Source organism: Belonocnema kinseyi, chromosome 7 (genome assembly GCF_010883055.1).
Source record: "Belonocnema kinseyi isolate 2016_QV_RU_SX_M_011 chromosome 7, B_treatae_v1, whole genome shotgun sequence".
Taxonomy (NCBI): Eukaryota; Metazoa; Arthropoda; class Insecta; order Hymenoptera; family Cynipidae; genus Belonocnema; species Belonocnema kinseyi.
Genome location: NC_046663.1, coordinates 31480210 through 31486785, shown reverse-complemented (window position 1 = coordinate 31486785; position 6576 = coordinate 31480210). Strand labels below are relative to the sequence as shown.

Genomic DNA, 6576 nt, shown 5'->3' with positions numbered 1-6576 from the left:
ATCTGTTTGTTTGAAAAATGATTTTTTTTTTAAATTATTTTTTTCTTTGGTGGAATTTTTTAAGGAAAATTTATCTATTCCAGTTTAAACTTTGCTATTTTGATTTTTTCTAAATTGAGAATGTAACTATTCCAACCTAATATTCCATCCTTTTAGTAAAAAATTCATCTTTGGCTCGACATTATCTTTTTAACTAGTAAATTTGTTGTTGAAAAATAATGTTTCAGGTGAAAATTCTTATTTTTGTAAGGATTGATGAAAACAAATTCTAGTTGAACACTCATCATTTTAGTTTGGAAGTCATCCCTTTCGTATCATTTTAGTTAAAAATTTATCTCTTGGGTTCATCATTAATTTTTGTTGACTGAGAGTATATTTAACTATTCCATTTTTTGGTAAAAAGTCATTGTTTTTATTTGAAAATTCGTATTTTTAGTTAAACATGAAATAGAAATGCATCTTTTTAGGTCTAAAATTCATCTATTCAGGTAGAATATTAATAATTTCAGTTCAAAATTTATCTCACTGTTTAAAAATGTCACCTTTTTTCTGGAAAATTAATGGTTTTTTCTGAAAATGTAACTTATCCCAATTGAAATTTCCCAAAATCCCAAAATTGAAAATGTTTTTTTATTTCGGAAAATTTATTTCAATAGATTCCTCAAAAAGATTCAAAAAAATTTCCAAAATTTTCAAAAATGAATATGGAAGCTTTTAAGAAAATTTATTTAATTTTGCAGGATTTTAAGCAAAGTTTCAGAAAAAATTTGAATCTTTTTACAAAAAAAGTTTCATAAGTTCTGAAAAACCTTAAAAAATAATGAAAAATAGGATTGAGTGTAAAATAAGATGTAGATTTTTCAAGATCTTCAAATAAAATTTCGAAACATTTGAAGGATTTTCAAACTATTTCAAATAAATGATCTTTTAATTCAAGAAGTGTTCTCAATTAATCAAAAAATATAATCTTTCAATTTTTAATGTTACTTGCTTAAATTGATATAATTAAAAAAAATGTACTTCTTTAATTGATTTGAATGCCTTTATTCAAAAAAGAACTGTACTTTAAGAATTAAAAAGTGAATAATATTTGATTTTACAAGACGATTCGGAATCAGTTCAAAATTTACGAATCTTCAGATTTTAAAGTGAAAAATTGAACTGTTTCAAATGGAAAGTCTTAGACGTTAAATAAATGTAAACGCTGGATTGAAATTTCATAACTATTAAAAAATTTTAAATAACTTCAAAATAATATATTTGCAATGAAATGCTTTTATTTAATTTAAAATATATTTAGGAGTCTAAAATTTAAACATTTAAATTGCTTAATAGTTATAAATATTTTATTGTTCATGTAAAATCCGTTATTATAAATCAAATATTCAAAAGTAAACTTTTAAAGTTGCAATTATTATTATTCTATTTGAACAAATGTAATTTTCAAATAAAATTGTTGAATTTTGATGTATAATAAATATTGAACGCCTATAATTCCTAAAAAAATTTGGAGTGATGTGAAGGGATATTTAGAAGATCTTAAAAGATTAAAAATTAGTTTACAATTTGAAATAATTTAAACGGAGTGTCTACGAATACAAACAAAATCCGGCTATTCGTACCGAAATTTTGTTGCAAATAGCCTACGTCCTAATTTAAAACAAAGTATATATTTTTGCAGATTTCGAACACAAAATTTCGGAGCTTTTAAATTTTAAGTGAATATTTAAAAAGTTGAAAAAGATTTCCAAAATTGTCAAAAATTAATCTCGAAGATTTTAAGAAAATATTTTTAATTTTGAGGTTTAAAAATAAAATTTAGGGCGAATTTAAATTCGAATAAAAGATGATTAGAAGGTCTGACAAAATTTGAAAAATAATTAAAATTTTTGATTTTTGAAAGTTTATAAACTATTTTTAATTTTTTAAACTTCAAAATACTAAATTCATTATTAAAAGCTTTGATTAAATTTCAAACATTATTTCAGTTTCAATTTTTTTAAGTAAGAGAAATAACAATTAGTTAATATTTAGAAATATCTGAAAGTTTTTTTTTTTTTAATAATTAGTTATATTTCCATATTAAAAAGTAAGCTTTGAAGGTTAGATTTTTAAATATTTTATTTGAAAAAATGAATTGTCCTCTTAGATTCTCTACGCTAAAATTTAGAATTATGAAATAAAATAATCAATGTTTAGTTTCCGTTACTTTAATAGTGGTAAATAAAATATTCAATGCAATTGTAATTGTTTATACTCACAATTTAAATTCTATAAAAGTTGTTTTGTTTATAAATAATTAAAAATTTAATTTTCAAATTGAATTAAAAAGTAGCACAAAATTCACGCGTCCTTGAGTTTCTATTACCTAATATTAAAAACAGAATCAATTTTAAAACCCATAATAACAAATTTTTCAATATTAAAATTTTAGAAAATTGTTAAATGGACCTAAATAATGATTATATTATTATATCTAACAGATACAAAAAGTAAATAAATTACCATTTTTAAGATCTGTTAATACCAATGCAAAGAATTTCCCCCTTCAGTTGCGATAGCGTTTTTTAAAATTTGTCTATTAAACATTAAAAATTACTTTTTCTTTTAAAAGTTTTTTCCAATAATTCAATTTTAAAGGCTTATAAGTTTTAAAAAATTTACATTTTTAGAGGTAAAAATGACGAAAAATTAATTTTTTATCTTAGAAAAATTGGTGTGATAAATTTTAATTTTTGCTAAATTTAATACAAATTTTAATTTCTACAATTTAAGCAGCTTTGACTTTGAAACGTCCAATGTACTTTAAAGTAGTATCAAATTAAAAATTATTTTCATGTAAAAGCGCTAATGCAATTTCAATTCCTTTGAATCTTAAGTAATCAATTTTTTAAGTTTTAAATTTTTTCTATCCTCGAAATTTTATTCTGAAATAATTGTATTTGCAAATTCTCGATTTGAAAAAGAAAATTCTTAAATTTTGAACGCCTTGAATTATTTTTGACCACTTATTTTTATTATTATTAATATTTTTTTAATTATTTAGTATTATTATCTTCGAAAACCTTTATTTGTGAACAATTGTCGACAATTTCTTAGTTCAAATATTTAAAGACCTTTCAACTGAACATTGAAAACTTCGAAAATTTTACTATTTTTAACGTTTTAAAAGTGCGATTTGACTGCAATTTTTTAAGTATTAATCTGCAATCATTCGTCTGGCGACATCTTTGAATTGAAAATTATTGTACTATCAATGCTTTTAATTTGAAATATCTTACATATTATTCACTTTTTTAAGGTTTTCATTTTAAAATACATTAACCTTATGAATTTGAATTACAAAATATTGTACAATTAGGCTGATTTAATGTACATATTAATATAAGAATTACGTTTAATCACAAGAATAATTGAAAAGTTAAAAATAACCATTCTTGTAAATAGTGTTTATAACAAAATATTTTAATTTTACGTATTTTCAGTGTTGTATTTCCCTTAATTTTTCAATGATTACAAATCTTGCTCAAAATAATATATCTTTGATAATAATCGGTAAAATATAAGAAAATAAATGTTTTTTTATATGAATTTTGTCAAATTTATTTCTTCTTTTTCAGCCTTTCAAAACGCTTAAAAAGTTTTTAAATTTAATTTTAAAATCTTCAACAACCTAAATTTTGTTTAAAACTTTATGGGATATTTTTTAATTTCTTATAATTTTTTTAATTCTTTTGAAACTTGCAAACAATTTTTATATCATTCGAGTTTTCTCTAAAACTTTAAATAAATACTGCAAAATTAACATAATTCTTTAAAATCTTCCGGAATATTTATGACAATTTTGAAAATCTTTTCAAATATACCTTTAAAATTACTTGACAAAACACAAAGAATAATTCTTTATTTTCCAATTTTAGAATAAATATAGATAAAGTACAACATAAAAAATTCTAACTTTTATAAATTGTACAGATCGAAGGTTAAAAAAAAAATCCACGCTAAAATTTTGAATGCTCTAATACATAATTTAGAGCAATTTCAGTGAAAAGCATTAAAACTTGATAGATTGCAATTTTTTTTAATTAACACTTTTTAAACTAGAAGATAAATTCTTTTTATTATAAATTGTCAAAAATTAATAATTATTCAATTGTTGAACAATTTTTGGAATCATTCCAAATTTTAAATGATTTTTAATCTCTTCAAAACTTCTAAATATCTTTTAGCCTAATCGAAATTTTTCTAAAATAACAATTGTACAATTTTTGTATACTTACAAATTTGTTTTTATTTTAAACTCTTTTTAAGTATTTTGTAAAAAATAAGTTTTAAAACAAAAATATCATTCAAAATTGCCCCAGAAATCTTAAGAAAATTTTTTCATCATCTTCAAACTTTAAAAATCTTTAATCAATCCTGCAAAATAAAAAATAATCCCTTAAAAGTGTCTAATGTTTATTTAAAATTTTGGAAATCTTTTGAGACCTTCTTAAATATTCTCTTAAAATTAATTTTCTAAGATAAAAAACCATGTTTAATTTTCATGTGAATCTTAGTGAATTTTGCGTACATAATTTTATTTTGAATTATTTGAAATCTTTTCAACTTTTTTATTATTTTTGAGATTCTTTCAAAACTTCTAAATATCGTTTAAAATGATTCGACTTTTTCCTACCATCTTTAATAAAACCTGCAAAAAATTTTAAAATGCCCGAAAACCTTCCAGATTATTTTTTCTTTACAATTTTGGAAATATTTAAAAAAATACTTTTAATACTAATGACGGGGTTTATACAAAATATTCCAATTTTTTACTCGGAAATAAGAATTGTCACTAAAAATGTAAATTTTCAGTTCAAGAAAATAGTTTAATTTTTCATAAATTAGTCGATTATTAATGTTTATGTGAATTTTCCACCAAGAAGAATAATCTTCTACCAAGTGTAAGCATAAATATTATAATTAAGTTTTAAGTTTAAAAATGAATTTAAAAAAAACGACTTCAACTAAAAATATTTAAATTTGCAACCAAATTAATTTTTAACTACAAAATTGAATTTTTATCTAAGAAGATTATTTTTTTACCAAAAAAAGAGGAATAAATTTTTAGTTAAAATAAATTAATTTTAAAATAAAAAAGAACGAATTTTTAACAAAATAGTACAATTTTCCACCAAAAAAGATTAATCCGAAGCAAACAGAGGCCTTCATGACCAAAAATATCAACTTTTACTCAAAGAAATGAGTTTTCGAACTAAAAAGAATATTAAACAAAAAAATTGAATATTTAACCCAGAAAAATGCGATTTCTACGAAACTAGATGAGTTTTTAAATTAAACGGACTAATTAAAAAGAAAAAAGTTCAATTTTGATACAAAAAAAAATCAGTTTGACTTTTTAACATCAAAGTATAAGTTTAGAAAAGAAGTAAATCTATAAATATACTTGAATTTACAACCTGAAGAGACCAAACATTTTCGTTTTTAACAAAGATTTTTTGTAATCTTCTTATTTGAGTGTAATAAACTCCGTGGGCTAAAGTGGGACCAAAAAAGACAACAGCTTAATTTTATTGTGGGGAATCCGGAAAATGAAATTTACGATGTTTATTTACAATGTTAAAATCTTCCATATTATTTTCGGATAATTTTGGAAATATTTATAAATCTTACTAAATATATTCTTAAAATTAATTTAAAAAAATAATCATTTTTAACTTTCCAAATTTAAAATAAATATCGGTAAATTGCAACATAAATAAACTATAAGTTTCATAAATTGTACAGATCGAATGTTAAAAAAAAATTCACGCTCTAAGTTTCAATACCCTAAATTGAACAATGAAACAGCCAATCTGGAATCTTTTAAATTATATCATTTTAAGCAATTTTCATTGAAAAGCATTAAAACTTAAAAGATTACATTTTTTCATGAACACTTATTAAATTAGAAGTTAAATCCTTTTTATTTTGAGTTGCCACATATCAATCATTGTTCAATAGTTATTTATAAATACAAATTTGCTTTGAAATCTTATTAAATATTCATTTAAAATTATTTAAAAAAATGAAAAATCATTTAAAAAATGTACAGGAATCTCAAGTATATTTTTTTATTATCTGAAAAGTTTAAAAATCATTTAAAAACGTCAAAATCTTATTTCAAGATCTTTAAAAATATATATTTTGTTAAACTTTTTAAATTAGTTTTGAATTTCTTAAATACTTCTAAATATCTTAACCTAATCGATTTTTTTCTAAAGTGATAATTGTTCAATTTTCATTTTTTCTTCCAAATTCGTTTTTGGTTTTTAACTCTTTTTATGAATTCTGTAAAAAATAGTTTATAAAAGAAAAAAAAATTGAAAATTTTTCCATAAATTCTTAATCGTTAAACTGAAAATATTTAAATTTACAATCAGATTAATTTTTAACTACAAAATTGAATTTTTATCCAAGAAGATTAAGTTTCAACCAAAACACAACAAATTTTCTACAAACTAGTTACGTTTTTCTCGAAAGAAATTAATTTTGAACTATGTAAATTAGTTTTTAACCAAGAAATATACTAAA

At 20.9% G+C, this 6576-nt stretch overlaps 1 protein-coding gene across 3 annotated transcripts in view; it reads left to right on the top strand.

Annotated features, from left to right (window-relative positions):
• LOC117177349 (HMG box-containing protein 4) overlaps positions 1-6576 on the top strand; it is a 27935-nt gene that overhangs the window by 1246 nt on the left and 20113 nt on the right. The gene's annotated exons all lie outside the window — the stretch shown is intronic.